Source organism: Trachinotus anak, unplaced genomic scaffold (assembly GCF_046630095.1).
Source record: "Trachinotus anak isolate AG129_WGS33_773 ecotype Australia unplaced genomic scaffold, CSIRO_AGI_Tana_v1 ptg000035l, whole genome shotgun sequence".
Lineage (NCBI taxonomy): Eukaryota > Metazoa > Chordata > Actinopteri > Carangiformes > Carangidae > Trachinotus > Trachinotus anak.
Genome location: NW_027273886.1, coordinates 69145 through 85407, shown reverse-complemented (window position 1 = coordinate 85407; position 16263 = coordinate 69145). Strand labels below are relative to the sequence as shown.

The following is a 16263-nucleotide window of genomic DNA, read 5'->3' as shown; positions in this document are numbered from 1 at the left end:
GTTCTAATACCTGAAAACATATTTCTCTGTTAATGGGAGAAAATCCTCCTTAGACCAGATGGTCTCGTTTCGCTCCGGCCGTCATGGTCTACGACGACTGTGACCGTGTCCCCCGAAGGATGTGGCCCCTGAACTGGGACACAGTTTGACTGACATTTCTCTGTTTATTTATCCTTAAATGCATCAGTTTGTTTTTCCTTCACCATGCTTCATGTTTTCAACTAAAAGTTCATAACTATAGCAACCAACACTTTCTCCATTTCCCTTATGATTAGGACCAATCTTCTTCTCTTGGAAATATCCTAATAATTAACAACTAAACACCAGATGGTTTTTAGGAAATCATGAGGACAGTTTCCAGGAAGTGAGCTGGAAAATACAGGACCTAGAAAAATAACCTGTATTTGTTTGGGCTTCAGAGGCCTGAGATCCTGAGCTGATTCATATTTTATTTGATTAAATTTAACTGAATTTTATAGAACTCACCTGTTCACATTTTATTAAGGACTTAAGATATGGAGAATTGAGGGCGTGGCCTCTTTGAGTGACAGGTGGGTGAGCATATGCTTGCCACAAACCAACATGTGATGAAGTCTCAGCCCCGCCTCTTTGACCATTTTTGGATTAGCTGGGAGTTAGGGGCGGAGTCAGGCACTGCCAAGATGGCGACAGTGGAGCAGCTCACTCTGAGCTTCAGAAACTTGTGGGTGATGTCACAGAGGCTCCGCCCATCTTTATTTACAGTTTGTGAACAGACACAGTGAGGTTGTGTGTGTGTGTGTGTGTTCCTCAGCTGCACTGAGTGACTGAAGGACAGCCCTCATTATGGTCAACAAGTGAGATATGCAGCGAGAGCTCTGATCCTCTCTGTAATTCACAGGTTTAATCAGTCCAATCAATCTTCACCCCTGTCCCCACATTTTACACACACACACACACACACACACACACACACACACACACACAGACTCCTCTCTCTGTACTTCCTCCTCTCTGTGTGCTGAAACATTTATTTGTGGGTACTTGACTCCCCCCTCCAGATGAGCCGGTCTACACGCAGGCTAATAAAGCGGCTAATTGTGTGGTTGTCAGGGCGGGATTGATTTGTCTGTTTCAACACTGATAACACAAGCAATCATCTTTCTCTGTGAAGCCTCCACACACTATGCTGCTCTACCGTAACTGCTGACATTTGACAGCCGGGAGGAGTGTGTGTGTGTGTGTGTGTGTGTGTGTGTGTAGGAAAAAGGGGCAGTAGAAAGATGAGCAGACTTCTGCAACAACCTACAAGGACAAATGAAGGTTTTCAGGCTTTGTGTTTACCCCCAAAAGAAGCAGCGACTGAATGACAGACGGCTCGAAGAGCAGACACACAAAGACGCTGAGGGAGGGAAAATGAGAGCGATGTTGTTTTGTTAAGGTATGTCTCTGTCTGTCTTCCTCCTGCAGACTGATGCACATTTGCAGGAGGAGGATTGTGGATTATTGACTGACTGATCGCTCGGTGTGTGTATGAGGAGGCACATTGATCACATCCCACACACTCCTGTCTCCTAGAATTACTGTGTGTTTACAGAGTAAAGTCCCAGTTTGTTTTGCCAAATACATTTAAAAGAAAAGGTGGCTGCTGCTTCACTGGCGACAGGTTCTTCAGAGGTGGTGCCAGAGCTGTTTTTAAGCCTTTTGGACCAAGTCCAAGTCACGGCTCGAGTCTCAGAGATGTTCCTTATGAGTTTTTTATGGTCTATTGATGCTCAATATGAATATTACAACAGTACATCGTCCAGCATCACATCAGACATTCAGTGTTAATGATGATGTTAATCATTGTTCTGATCTGATCTCTGACTGGTCCTGATCCTGGTTTTAATGAGGCTGACATTCAGGGAAAAGCTCTAATAATCAGGCAGAGCAGTGCACCAGGGGTCAGACGGTGAACCATCTGTTCTCTGTGGAACAGTTGAGTTAACTTCACTTTGTCAACTTAGGTTTAGTTAAACTGACTCAGTACCATATGTTTAATGTTAGAACTAATGGAGTAATTGAACTGAACTGATCCAAACCAGACCAGATGGATTTCGGTTGAATATCAGAGGAAGAAGAAGAAGAAGAAGAAGGAGAAGAAGAGTCCTCCAACCTGAATAACCATACAGGTCATTTTTTTCACCCCTCTGATACAACCATCATCAGCCTCCAGGTCTGAAACATGAAGCCTCATCAGTGAAGATCTAAAAGCTGCAGTTCCTCTAATGACCACTAGAGTCTGAAATGCACCGAAGTCTCAGCTCCACACATGCCCCACTTCTTTGACCATTTTTGGATTAGCTGGGAATTGGGGGCGGAGTCAGGCACTGCCAAGATGGCAACGGTGGAGCAGCTCACTCAGGGTTACTATAGTAACGGTCTTTCCTTGGTTAGGTTCAGGTAAAGATGGTGATTTGGGTTAAAATAAGTACTTCGTCAGCATTAGACAATCTTTGTTGTCATGGTTACAATAATAAGGTCATGGATAATAGAAACAACATAAACTGCTCCTGTCACATGGGAATCGAACACCGCTCTCCTGGGTCATATTCATCCATCCACCCCAACCTCCTCCTGACGTGGACTTTGTCGCTCTATAAACTACGTCACCGCACTTTTCCCTTTGCTCCTGTCATCATTACTACGACCACTAGATGTCGCCTAGCAACAGAACCTAACTCTGGGTCATAGTGACCTGCTGACAGACGACCTGTGGGCTCGTTTGTTACTGGTCAGTCTCAGATATACAGAAGGACACAAGGTCAGACTGTGACCTTAGTAATTCATAATGAACATTTTCACAGTGTTATGAAGATAATGTGGAAGTTCGGCCTCCTGGTGTGACTGTATGTAAACATACTGTATTTCTAAAGCCACCAGCCTGGTGTGTTCCAGTCACTTCTATTGATCTCTACCTGTTAATGAACAATGTGTTTGCCAGCATTTGTCTTTGTTATTCCTCCTCCTCCTCTCCATTTCTTTCGCTCTCCATGCATTTTCATTTCCCTCCCTCCCTCGCTTCTCTATTTTTTCTAATGCTTATCTGAGCCTGACAGGTACTTCCACAGTAGAGCTCCAAATTGTTACGCTCCTCTATCGAATATAATCAAACACACTCCAATATAAATAGCTTATGCACACAGTCTCTCAGCACAAACACAGAAATATACATAACTGTGATTTCTCGTAGGATGTGTCAAAAGGTGGAAAGTGATGGTTCTTAAAATGTGGGATATGCAGCAGCAGGCTGAGGCGCAGACAGACGCCACAGGAAGTCAGTGCTTCTTCATTCAGTAGTTCCTCTGTTTTACTTTAGATTTCATTCACGCACAACTGGCCCATAAGAGCCACATTTCCCTCTGAAAAGTTGTGTTAATTAAAATCAGAAGCAACATCATGAAACCATCCAAAACTAAAGGCTTAAAATGCTCCATTTTCCCAGTGCAGCTCTGAATACAGATTAACCCTGTGAATCCCTCTGTTACACTGCGCTCACACACCACGCTGACGCACGTCTTCTTCTCTGTTTCTGACATCGCGGTGTGCATATTTACCTCAGACATTAACCTTGGCAGCAGTGAGGATGAAGACAGGTGGATCTGTCTGTGCTGATGACTCTGTGCTGTGGGTGCTTTATTTAACTTCACACCTTGTTTGACGAGTGGGAAGGTTCTCAAAGGTTCTTTAAATGAGCATCACTGCCACTAGATGTCGCACTATACCACCAACATCGCAGACCAAAGTTAATGCTCAATCAGCCCCCCCCCCCCGTTAGTTCAGTAGCCCACCCAACAAGATGCTGACATGAATAAAGTTAACCTGTTTACATGAGAGCCGACAAGAAACAATCTAACCACAACCATTAGCCCAGTTAGCCCCAGCTAGCAATAGCAACATCTGACAAACACATTCATAATATTGGTAACAGCAGTTAGCTGATGTTAGCATGCTACTGTAGCCTCACGAATGAAAACAGACATTAACATTATGTAGCATCAAGTTACTGACACATGAGGAGAAGAAAACCAGTTCTGAGTCCAGCTGGACTTCAGCAGCTCGTAGCTTCTCGACCTCAGGACAGACAGACCAGGACTGGATCCAGGGTCAGACCAGGAGAGAGATTCAGGACTGGACTGATCCACTGGGACCAGTCACACGAATGACACTGATGGAGCTGGTAAAGACTTTCTGGAAGTTTTGAGCCTGAACACACTACCAGACCAGCGACCAAAACTAAGACCAGAGGAACACACAGAGGGGGTGTGGCTTCGTGCTCTGCTCAGGACGCCATGACTCCACTGTATCTTTACATAGAGAACAGCTGTTTACTGCTGTGTTACTGTTTAAAATCTCATTTACAGAACCTTTAGTCAATCAATGCATCTACAGATGTCTTTCAAACGTGAGAAGTAAATGACTTAAAATGTCATAGCAAAAATAAAGCAATAATAATGGGACTATATCACACCAACAGCTACACCTCCTCAGTAAAGCTCCATCATCATGCTGCATCAGACCAGAAGATCTTCTATTTAGCTGCAGCCATATTTCTGCAGCTGCTGCAAACATGGACAGGAGCCCCCCCACTGCCCCCCCACCACCCCCCCTGCTGTGCCACTCTACACACTCTGCCCTGTGCAGCACAGAATCAGTCTGAGGTATAACATGAACCGCAGGAGATGTTAGTGAGATCTTTACAGTGACAAGAGAGGTCACTTTTAATCCTGGCTCAGATTACTGAGCGTCTCTGCAGACACAGCTTGTTTACTCAGCCCACTCTGCTGCTGAGCGGCCATCACTCTGCCTTCCTGCTCACTTCTATTTACACGTCTCATTACAGCAACCTGCTCAGAAATCACAGTGAGTGCAGAACTTCATTCAGAATGATCATGTTTATATGTTTTCTTTATTATCACACTGATCCACTGATGGTTGTCTGTACATCACTGGTTCCCATGTACCTGTGTTAATGTGCAGAAACCAGAACCAACGAGCCCTGTGTTCCCATGATGCTCACTGCCCCTTGTTGTTCTAACTTTGTTTTAGATCATTTGGGAAAATCAGACCAATCGTACCTGGATGTGTGTGACAGTGTTAAGTCTGTATTTATTGTTGTAATGAATCGATGCCTCAACGAGAGTGAGAGGCTTTAATGTCAATGATCATTTTACCTGCTTAAATAAAGAAAAATTGAATAATTAAAAAAACTTCATTATTTACCACTCTCCCTGCAGATGTGTTGATAATGTCAAGCAAATTAATTAGTTGTGCACAGATCAGATTCACCTAAATTAAATTATTCTTTGCAGGATAATTATTTTATCTACAAATTATGACTCACGTGCATCTTGTGCACATCTATCACAATGTCCCGTCACACTCTGCACATTCAAAACTAAAACACACACTTTACAAACCAGGCCAGGCTCAGCTACACAACAGTCTCATCTCCACTGGGTCACAGTCAAGTCAGTCCAGTGTCAGTCTGCAGGTCTGAGTCCTCTGAGACTCCGAGGACCAGGAGACCAGTCATTACATCAGTGAGCCAACTGAGCATCGTTAAGAGGAGGGAAGCAACTTTACTCAGCTCAACACTAAATCACATCTCAGAGCAGAAAACAAAGGAACAACATTAATGAGGATAACGACAGAACAACAACAGCAACACACTCCGAGTCCTCTGCTGCAGGTTGTGTGTCTGTGTCTCTAATCAGGACTCTGCTCTGGGATTCACACTTTAGTCTTTAATAACTTCATCACTGAGAGATAAAGCTGGACTGGGGATTGGTGTGTGGATGTTACCACACACCCTGTGGTGTGTGTGTGTGTGTGTGTGTGTGTGTGTGTGTACTTTTCACTGGTGTATAATCTCACTGCTGCACCTGACACACACTCACTAAACCAGAGTTACACCTCCCACAGAGAGGAGGAGGAGGGTGGAGGAGAGGAGTCCAGGCTGAACGTCTGAAAGTCAAATAACACATCAGTGTTGTGGAGGAAACATCCCCCCCATCCCCCCCATCACCCCCATCACTCCCATCACCCCCCATACCAGCGTCTCCTGGTCTGGATCCTTCAGTGTCAGTGGTTCTGGAGGTTTTTACCTGGAGCTGAATCCTCCAGTTTCCTCCAGTATTGACCAGATTTTCTGTGCATCCACCAGAACTGGTCCAGATGTGGAAGCAGCATCTGACAGTCATGATGATGATGGGCCAGATTTGGGCCATGGAACTGGGCGTATATTGGGCCAGAAGAAGACGAGCATGTGGCTGAAGTGTGGGCTGGATTTATTTTGTCATCAGGGTTAGGTTTAAAAAAATACAATACTAAAACTGTCGCCACAGAATATGAAAGAATAGCAGCAGATAATTATAATAAAATCACTTAATGATTAATTATGGACAGTTCTGATTGAATCAAACTTTATTGATGGTGATAACGATGAATCATTATTAATCAGAGCTGCTGGTTTTATGTTTCTCTCGTCTTCCCACAACAGAAAAGGAAGTTTTTCCTCACTTTATTTTGAAAGAGAAAAGCGCTGGAATTTGTGTTTAGGAGAAAGTCTGAGTGTTAATTATCACTGGAGCTTCCTCGTCTCTGTTCTTCTTCACTCGTCTTCCTCTCCCGTATTTTCCCGCTCTCTGCTGGTTTTGAACTCCCCACGGAGCCGCAGCGTTCACAGTCATCACACAGGTGAAGTAAATGTTTACTGAGCAGCATCTTTTTCAGACCTTGGCAGGATTTACATCAAACTGACAGACTGCAGATCTGCTTTCATGTTTCCTCCACAACTTTACTGTAACGTCTCATTTCACACTAACTAGGCAACGACAGTTTTACACATCTGTTAAAGCTGTTGCTAGGAAACAGATTCAGCCTCTTTTTATATTGTAAACAAACAGTATTCACACAAACGATGCTGGTTGGGCGCAGTGTGGGGTTTGATTTAAGGCACAGAAACAGGAGGAAATATAACTAAATGCAAAGATGAAACCTTTTAGTGGGACTCACTCATCCTGTGAGCTTCACCAGTCTGTCACACTCACTCTCTTTCTTCCAACATTATCTTTATGGAAAGGCCCAAGAAACTAACTTTTGACTGTGTCAGAAAGTGTGAGAGAATTTTGTATGGAAGCACAATATGAAGCTGTAAAACTTTTTTGACTCATGTGCCAGGTGAGCAGTTTTCATTCAGGTGAGTATCCACCATCTTTGAGTCTGGCATCTGGATCCTATAAAACTACAGTAACCCAGAAGGGTCAACAACATGCACTACAAAGGCACAAGCCACTACATGAAAGCAAAAGCCACAACGCAAATACAAAAGCAACAAATGAAGCCACACTCCATTACACACGGTGGCTTTTGCGTTGATGTTGACCCGTCTTGGTTTCCATATACAACATCCTTGGCTTCCAGTTTTACCGACCTCCCCCTGTCAGAGTCAGAGGACTGTGGCTTCTTACTGATGTTTCTCTGAAAACACTTTTTTTCCATCAGGCTGGATTCATTTTAAACCTGAGCAGTAATTAAACGTTTTCCATTTAACCATTTTTTTTTCTTCTTAAAAACCTTTACATCTGCAGTGTAGAACCCTGTGAATAATTACAATAGCTGGTGGGTTGAGCCCATTAATTACAGTTATTATCTATAAGCACAGGTATCAGAATATATCTCGTTAAGTAGGGGTCAAAAACAACTCTTACCTGCAGTGATTTTAGTGAAATGTGTTGATGAAGTTACCACCTGAATAAAACGCTGAAATACAGAAGGACAGGAGGACACACACCTCATCTGCAGGCTGAGTAAAAACCTCCAGAAATAAACAGCAGTTCAATTACTTTTTTGTCATATTTGTGTAGCTACTGAAAGTACAGAGGATTTTGGGTCATCAACAGAGAGGAACGATTCTGCATTTTTCTTTTATCATTGCTGCTCCAGTGTAATCGACCCCCCTGTGACCAGCCCTGACTGCTGTGAAGGAAACGTCTAAACAATGCATCTAAGCCAGAGTGTTGGTCAGTGGTCACATCATGGATCAACCTCCTGAATCTCACCTGAATCACCATGACGATACTGAAGCTGATGTTCCAGAACTTTCCCACAAAAGTGTGAAGTTATCTGCAGCTTACAAAGAGTGGATTCATCCTGTACTTAGGAACAATTACAGCGATTTCAGTGTGCGTGTGTGTGTGTGTGTGTGTGTGCGTGCGTGCGTGTGCATGTGCGTGTGTGCGCGCGCGCATGTGCGTGTGTGTGTCTACATATCTAACCTAACTTTGTCCAAGTTAAACTGATGTGATGCTGCCGTCACAGACGCTGAGTCACTATAATTGTTGCCATTATCTTTTCATCATAAAACTAATCAGCTGATCATCTGAACGATCTCAGCTCTGGAGTGCTGCTTGGTTTCTGTGCCTGAGGACATAATGACTCTGTGTTGTAAAGTGGGGGTCAGCAGGGGCCCAGAGACAAGTATCTGCTGCAGGGCCCCTGAAGATGGACAGGCAGAGTTAGTCACCAGATGTTGGATAAATGTAGGAGGAGAAAGTACAACATTTCCCTCACTACATCCACACCTCTGTGTTATTTAGCTCCACCAGGTGAACACAGGGTAACCCCCCCCCCCCCTCGCTCGCCGTATCTGTGTCACTGACACTGAGAGAGAAAAAGCTGCTGACTCAAATCCTATAAAAACTCAGCAGGTTGTCAGCTCCTTTGTTTTGGCTTTGATTCGCAGCCTGGTCTCGCAGGGGGGAGGTGTTCCTCATTGTTTGGTGTGTGTCGCCTCAAGTTATGCTTTCATGAACCGAGGCACGCCCACCTCCTAATCCCTCAGCCTGCTCCTCTAACAGGCTGCTGAGAGGAGAGAGGCTTTGAACACACACACACACACACACACACACATTAAACACACACACACACACACACACACACACACACACACATCTTTGAACATGCAAGAGTTTCTTTAATTTCTCACTGTATAAAAACACCAGTCTAGTCACATATAGAAGAAGAGAAGCCATAAACTCATAGGAGACGTTTTAAGTCTTTAAATCCTGCATCGTGCCTGTGTGTGTGTGTGTGTGTGTGTGTGTCTGTGCGCGTCACAGCTGTGAGGTCAAACTGGGATCATCTTCTGCTTGAGGAGGGACCCGATGTGGAGGAAAATGTTAGTGTTGTGTAGGTATCTGTGTGTGTGTGTGTGTGTGTGTGTGTGTGTGTGTTCCTAATTTGAGTCAGTGGGGAGGTGAAGAGATGAAAGGAGAGTGCTGCTTCCAATTTCCTCCTCACACAGAGATCTCGACACGACAAAACACAAAGTGTGTAGCTCACGGAGGCGCTCGCGTACGGCTGAGAGGATCCAGTCGATTTCTGTTTCTGTGGCTTTTTATTCCAGCATCTGATTGGACACTGAGAGCTGAGTGTGTGCACAGGAATGTGATCAGAGCTGCTTTGAATCGAGGCTGCTGCTGTAATCTGTTGTTGTGGCCTCAGTGAGTGAATCTGCACTGAGGGACTTTACTCTGAACTGAAAATCCTTGTCAGATTAAAGGAAAACGAAGATGTTTGAGGAATAATATTAGAAGTTGAGGTGTTGAAAATCATAGATTTTTAAAGCTGCACAGACCTGATGACACCCAGATCTGTGCTGCTGAAATAACTGGAGGATAAACTGTGTGTTATCAGATACAGGGACAGAAGGATGGAGCTGTCGCTGTCGTCCTTCAGTCCTGGAGAGAAACAGTAAAACATCCTGAACCGTGAAAATAACGGTCAGATGTTCGTAACACCTGGCAGCAGATGCTCAGGGACCAGGTGAGGGGTGAGAGTATATTTGGGCTGCTCCTGGTCACGTTCTGAGATGCTCTTGAACGCACCCTGAATGATCATGGGAGAAGGTGTCCCTCAAGAGTCCACAGGTCCACAGCTATTCTTAGTTTTTATTAATGAGCTCTTCCAAATTAGTTCTGGCCGTCATGTTCAGCTGTTTACAGACGACACTCTGACGACACTGAGTGAACTGACAAGCTGAATAATTCAAACTCCAACAGTCGATCGATCAGTTCCTCAGATGGGACGTCGCTCGAGAAACTGGAGGAATCTGAACACCTGGCTCGACCCCCAACTTTCTTTCAATTAACTGTTCTCAACAAAATAAACCACAACTTGAGATTCTTATATCACTTGATCAGTTAGTTCATCCTACAGGTTAGAAAAAAATAGTTTCTCTCCTGGTACACCGAACCCTCAACGATGCAAACTCTAACAAAGTGTTGTAAGTGTGTTTAGTTCCACCTCAGCACCGGTTCCAGTTAAATATCTCACAAGATGCCACAGAAATACGTTTAAATGCCGGGTGATTGAGTAGATTTGCATCCACAGGATAAAGAGCTTTGACTATATTGAGATGGAATATAAAAACAATATTTTTCTGCATGGAGGGACTCTCAACCTTTAGTTTGAGCCGTGCAGAGGACAAACTGCACATCGCTGTCAGGTGTTAATGTGTGAGTGCTGCACTCTGAGGCGTTATCATCATCAGACCTCTATCTGTGCGTCCGCAGGGATGGAAATTGGTGACATTATGCCAGAGACAAAGACGCTCTACCAACTCCACCAGCCGCTATCTTCCTGCCATTTCCTAAAAGGAATGTAATTTCTGCAGTAATCAAAACAAAAAGCCAAAACAAACCTCTTCTGAGGCAATTTTCACTATTTACTTGTCAGGCCGAGCTGTTAAAGATGCCAGAGCGATCAGTCCACTGCAGACAACAGCTGACATTCACAGATGCAAACAAATTACAGATGGACACTTCAGATGGAGCGAGAGCAAAGACAAAGACACAGACAAGACAATACCAGAGTCGTGTCATTCAGGCAACATAGGTTCGTTTAGATGGTAATTACATAAAACAAAACTTTTACGTCAGACTCTAATTGTAATTTGACGGAAAATACTGAAGTGCTCACGCTGGTGACAAAGGCTGCAGATCGACACAGAAATAAAACCCAGCTGAGTACTTCACTTCACTTTAACTAATCACCAGTGTTAGAAGAATTAATCAGATCATATAATTCAGTTAAAGTCACTGTGAAAATGCTCCATTACTGGTTAAAGTTGTGCATTGAGATGAATGAACATATAAGCAGCATTTTAATGTTGTAGTCAGTTGAGTTGGAGCAACTTTAACCTGTTTTATTAAATGCAGGATATTTTCATTTTTATATGTTTTATATGTAAAATCATAATTTTAACTAGTGACTGTAAATGTGCTAAATGTGGTGCAGTGGAAAGTACAACATCCCCCTGATGAGGTATGAAGTAAATATATTTAGTTACATTTCACTGAAAATGTCTAAAAATATGTAAGACAATAAAAATATTACGTTTAGGCTTAATTTCCTCTGGTTGGATTACAAGCACTGCACTGGGGGGTGAACATATCTGAGGCATGAATCCAGGTTTCCTGCTGTTCTTCTCGAGCTCATTCAGTGAAAACTGCAGATACTATTGTTCTGCTTCAGTCAAACCTGAGCTGAACACATCTACTAAAAACTCAACAGAGCTGAGAGCCAGTGGAGGGAACATGAGCAAACAGAGCAGAAAAAGTGCTGCTCTCACCTCATCCGTCCCTGAACCCGGCTCTTGATGGGCTCATTAAAACCACACCGGTCTGAGGGCCACGTCCCAGCTCAGGGGCCACATCCCTCAGAGGACCCGGTCTAAGAGGGTGTAGCCGTCATAAACCGTGAGGGCTGAACTGAGATGAATCGGTCCGGCCCTCGGTCTGGTGTCACCAGCTGAGCCCCCCCCTCGGTGTTGCATCACAAAGCGCAGCTCCTGTTGCCTAGCAACCTTGACAACATGCAGCATTTATTCATACAAAAACTTGAGGTTTTAAGGTCGTTGGTTTTAACAGCTGTACCTGAAACACAACACTGACAGTTACCAGTTGATCCTCAGACTCTGTGATGTTTATTAAAATATTAGTTTCATCTCCACCATGCAATGAATCTTGGGATATGTTGGACCACGAAGGATCTACCTGTTGGTGACTTCATTGTCCAGGAAATGAGGGAGGCATTCATTTTGAAATGAACTGGGAGGGGGGGGGGGGCAGAGTCTGATCACCACTGTGTGAGGAGTCTGTGAGAACATGAGCTGTTCTGTGATACTCATGATGATCTGCTGCTGGATGGGACACTCCACCACCGACTTGATGCAAACGAGATTTCTGAGTCTGAGTGAGACTCCACTACATGACTCCACCGTTTGATCAAACTCAGAGAGCCGCAGCAGCTTCTCTCACATTATTATTTCACCTGTTTGCACAAAACTAGATTAAAATGTAATTGTTCGTTTTCGATAAAACATGCAGACACATGACAGGCGCAGGTCTGACTGCAGCTGGCTGTCCCTCCAGTGACATGCATAATGTGCTAACAGCTGTTTGTGAGGTTTCCAACACACTGTCACTGTCACAACCTACAGGATGTGTGTAAGTCTGCGTTGAACAGTCTCAGGTCTGGTCTCAGTCTCAGTGACAACAAAACACAGATCCACGGATAAAATGATGCTGATTCAGTTGTTCAGAGACGTGTGATGGTTTTTTCTTTTACACTGTTTATGTGACGTACACAAAAATATGAACACAAACAATCTGCACAAAAAAACAAAAAAACAAACACAGTTCAGTTCCTAATAGATATCTTTTTCTAAAATGGTCTTTTATTGTGACACCTGTGCAGTGATCATGCTGTGTAATCAGTACCTGGACATTCACACCTGTCAGGTGATGATGAAGTTCTCACTGACACAGATTTAAACACATCAGTGAAGAAATCTTTAATTTCAACTCATGAAAAAGTTGTTTTTGAGTTTGTTTTGCAAAAACAGAAGTGTTGTGTTTAAGTTTTTGTTCAGCGTGAATCGTTCACACACTGTGAGGCTGCCTCCTCCCAGAGGCTGGATCATGTGGGAGATTAGCTCCTCTGTGACCTGCAGTCAGCTGGAACACTCTTCTGTATGCAGCTGCTAACCAAGCTCCCCCTCCCTCCCTCGTCCTGGGTGTGACTCCCCCCTACCACACCATCAGCCCCCCACCACCACGGGTCTTGTGGGGACCGGCTCTGGAAGCCTGTCTCAATCTCAAACACCAGGTGAGTCCTGCACAGGTGTGGGTAATCTGCTCATTATCAGCGTAGTCCCTGTGCACAGACACAGGCTCATTAAACGACCAAAACACATGCAAAACAAAATTCAATTTGAAGACAACACAAACCAAAATGACCTAAAGCATGAAAACAATAACAACACACACAAATCACTGCAGAGCAAATGATGTCAAGCAATCAACACAAAGTGTAATTATCTTCACTGTGATGGGTCATGAAGGCAGCATCAATGCCTCAGCGCTGTCACTCACCTCTTTGTATTCTGCTGTCACATAAGAGCAGTGTTACAGTCACTCCCTCAGTGCTGATAATTGGACTATGTGTGTGTGTGTGTGTGTGTGTGTGTGTGTGTGTGTGTGAGAAACATGAGAACGTCAGCAGCTCTCCACACATGAAGGTCAGAGAGGAGCTGTTTGAACTGGTTGTTGAAGGGTTTGAAGATGGTTCAGATTAGTTCAGGTCTGACTCTGACATGTTTGTTTTTTCCATGGTGAGAACGTCTCACTGTGCTGAACCTAATCTGAAACCAGTGGATGATCAAATTGCAGATTTGTCATGGATTGTCGTGTTGTTGTGTGTTGCACTTTTCATTTCACTCGTATTGTTTTTCTGCACAGCAGGTGGTCGTCACAGTCGTTGTTACTCTGGGTGGAGGCAGTTTTAAAGAGATATTGATGTTTTTGTAGCTCTTTTATTTTGAAAATAAAAATAGACATTTATCATGCTCTTAATTTGGTGCCATATCAGTGTGGTGAGAGAGAGAGAGAGAGAGAGAGAGAGAGAGGTTTCTCTCACCACCTCCTGCTGATTTTGAGTGAATATTGTGAATGATTATTAAATGTAAGTAATTAATGTTTTGTTGCTGACAGTTCTGATGACTTTTAACACAGCCATAACATGTATCTGTCATCCTGTCATCACTCAGAGTATCCAGGACAGAGAGAGAGAGAGAGAGAGAGAGAGAGAGTCTCACCTCTATGACCTCACCTGTCGACCCAAACCCTGTGATCTGAGTCTGCAGCTTTGCTCTAGTTGAAGATGATATTTGTTGCTTCATGTTTTAATGGGCAGTTAATGTTTTATATTGAGGTCAATCAGTAAAAATCAGTACATATTGTTTTAGTGTGGTGTAGTGGGTGTGCCCTGTAACTCCTGTAGCCTGGATCCACGTTTTCATCAGCTGTGCCCGTCGTTCCTGCAGCTCCCGTCACCTAGCAACCTTCACAACAGGTAACTTGGATGTAATGTCACTGGAGGTTAAAAGTCTAATCCTCAGTTCTCCCTGTGCTGAGGGAGGACTGAGGAAGGAGGAAGGATCCACCTGGTGGATCCACCTGGTGGAGCCCAGGAAGAGGACGACACAGTTGAAGGAGCCTTTGAAATGTGACAACCTGGTTCTGCTGAGGCCCAATCGGTCATCAAGGCTGTTGTGACATCACAGGCGGATGTGGTCAGCGTGAATCGGTTGAAAGCTCCATAAACACAGACTGCACCATCCTCCCCAGAGCCTCAAATATCACTGAGATCACTGAACAACATTAATAGCGGCATTTTTGATGCTGTCGCGTGGATTCATGGTTCACTGCAGTGCCAGAGCAGATGAGACGAGAAGGGAAACATGCCAAAGCACGCGTCCATTAAACTGATAGATCACGAGAGCACGATGGAGAGGGAGAGCAGGGTAGACGCTGAGAGGAGCAGTGACAGGCCTGAAGTCCTCTAATGAGTGGAGCGTAGTGATTAGACTAATAGGTGATCTGCCCTGGTTAATGTAAATCAATCGACAGACATGTCAATGGCTCGTCCATGCAACGCTGCTCTCATGCAGCCCGAGCACGAGATCCCTCTCCTCTGCAGACAAACCGCCTGCAGCAGCAGCAGCTCTCTTAAGCACACACACGGGGGAGAGCAGTTCCACTTATCAGCCCAACAGAGACATCTGCTATCACACCACACTGACAGGACGGTGTGTGAGTGTGAAAGACTGTAATCATGAATGGCTGCAAGGACGTCCCTGCACAAAAGCCACGTCCACATCTACGTCCTGAAAAAGTGAAGTAAATGTTCATCAGAGCCGTCACTTCTCCACCTGACAGGCACGGTTCCCGCTCTTTTCTAGAGATCACAGTCCAGGACGTCTTCAGTGATGATCCACCAACATGTTCCTATCTGAGGAAGTCTGATTTAAAATACGTGCAGTCTATACTTGGCTTCACAGAATCATCTCTTACATGCTTCATTAATTATGACATTATGACAAATTGATCACAAGAACTTTGTCACTGACAGCTGTGCAAATAAAATTCATCATTATTAATTTAAAACCTGACTCACTTTGTTCTTATGAATCATATGAATTTCTGTCTGCGCACCAATAGCTGAACAGAATCCTACAGTTTCCTGAACTGAACTTCAGCTGAATGTAGATTCACAGGTGAATCAGCTCAGATGTTTCACTGCAGCTGGACCTGATCAGTTTAACCAGGTTAACCACACCCACTGTGGTGGTAAACATCTCGTGTCATATCCTGGTCCGTTTCACCTGAACAACGCAGCGTTGGGTTTGAAGTGATGCTAACAAAGATGCTAGCAGAGTGAAACCAGCCGTTAGCTGTTAGCGGGTGTTTGATGAACACACAGTTGGTTCCTGTTCACATTGATTATCATCAACTCTCAGCAACGAACCAACACACCTGAACCTGTTTGAATCACAAACATTAAACCTTTAGCTACAGGCTAAACAAGCTAGCCCCTGAACCAAACATGCTAACACATCATTCAACAGTTTAAAACAGGTTCATGTGTAAACCTGATGAGACGACCACAGTCAGCAGCAGCAGAGACTCTCAGTTTATTCTAAATACTGTTGTTCACATTCTGTGCTTCCGTCTGAGCGTCAACACCATCCTGAACATGAACAAACTGAAAACAGGTGAATGATAAAATAATTTTCTTTCTCCATGTTTTCCATGACTGGAAAACTGTTTTCCAGGTTTTCCAGGATACATGTGAATGAATCAACACACACACAAACGCACTGTCATCCAGGTGTTT

The 16263-nt window shown here is 44.1% G+C and overlaps 1 long non-coding RNA gene across 1 annotated transcript; it reads left to right on the top strand.

Annotated features, from left to right (window-relative positions):
* Positions 1-12178: 12178 nt before the first annotated feature.
* LOC139614691 (uncharacterized) lies at positions 12179-15654 on the top strand. The gene is made up of 3 exons (XR_011687116.1): positions 12179-12506; positions 12870-13194; positions 14135-15654. It is a non-coding gene; the product is annotated as an uncharacterized lncRNA (long non-coding RNA).
* Positions 15655-16263: the final 609 nt, after the last annotated feature.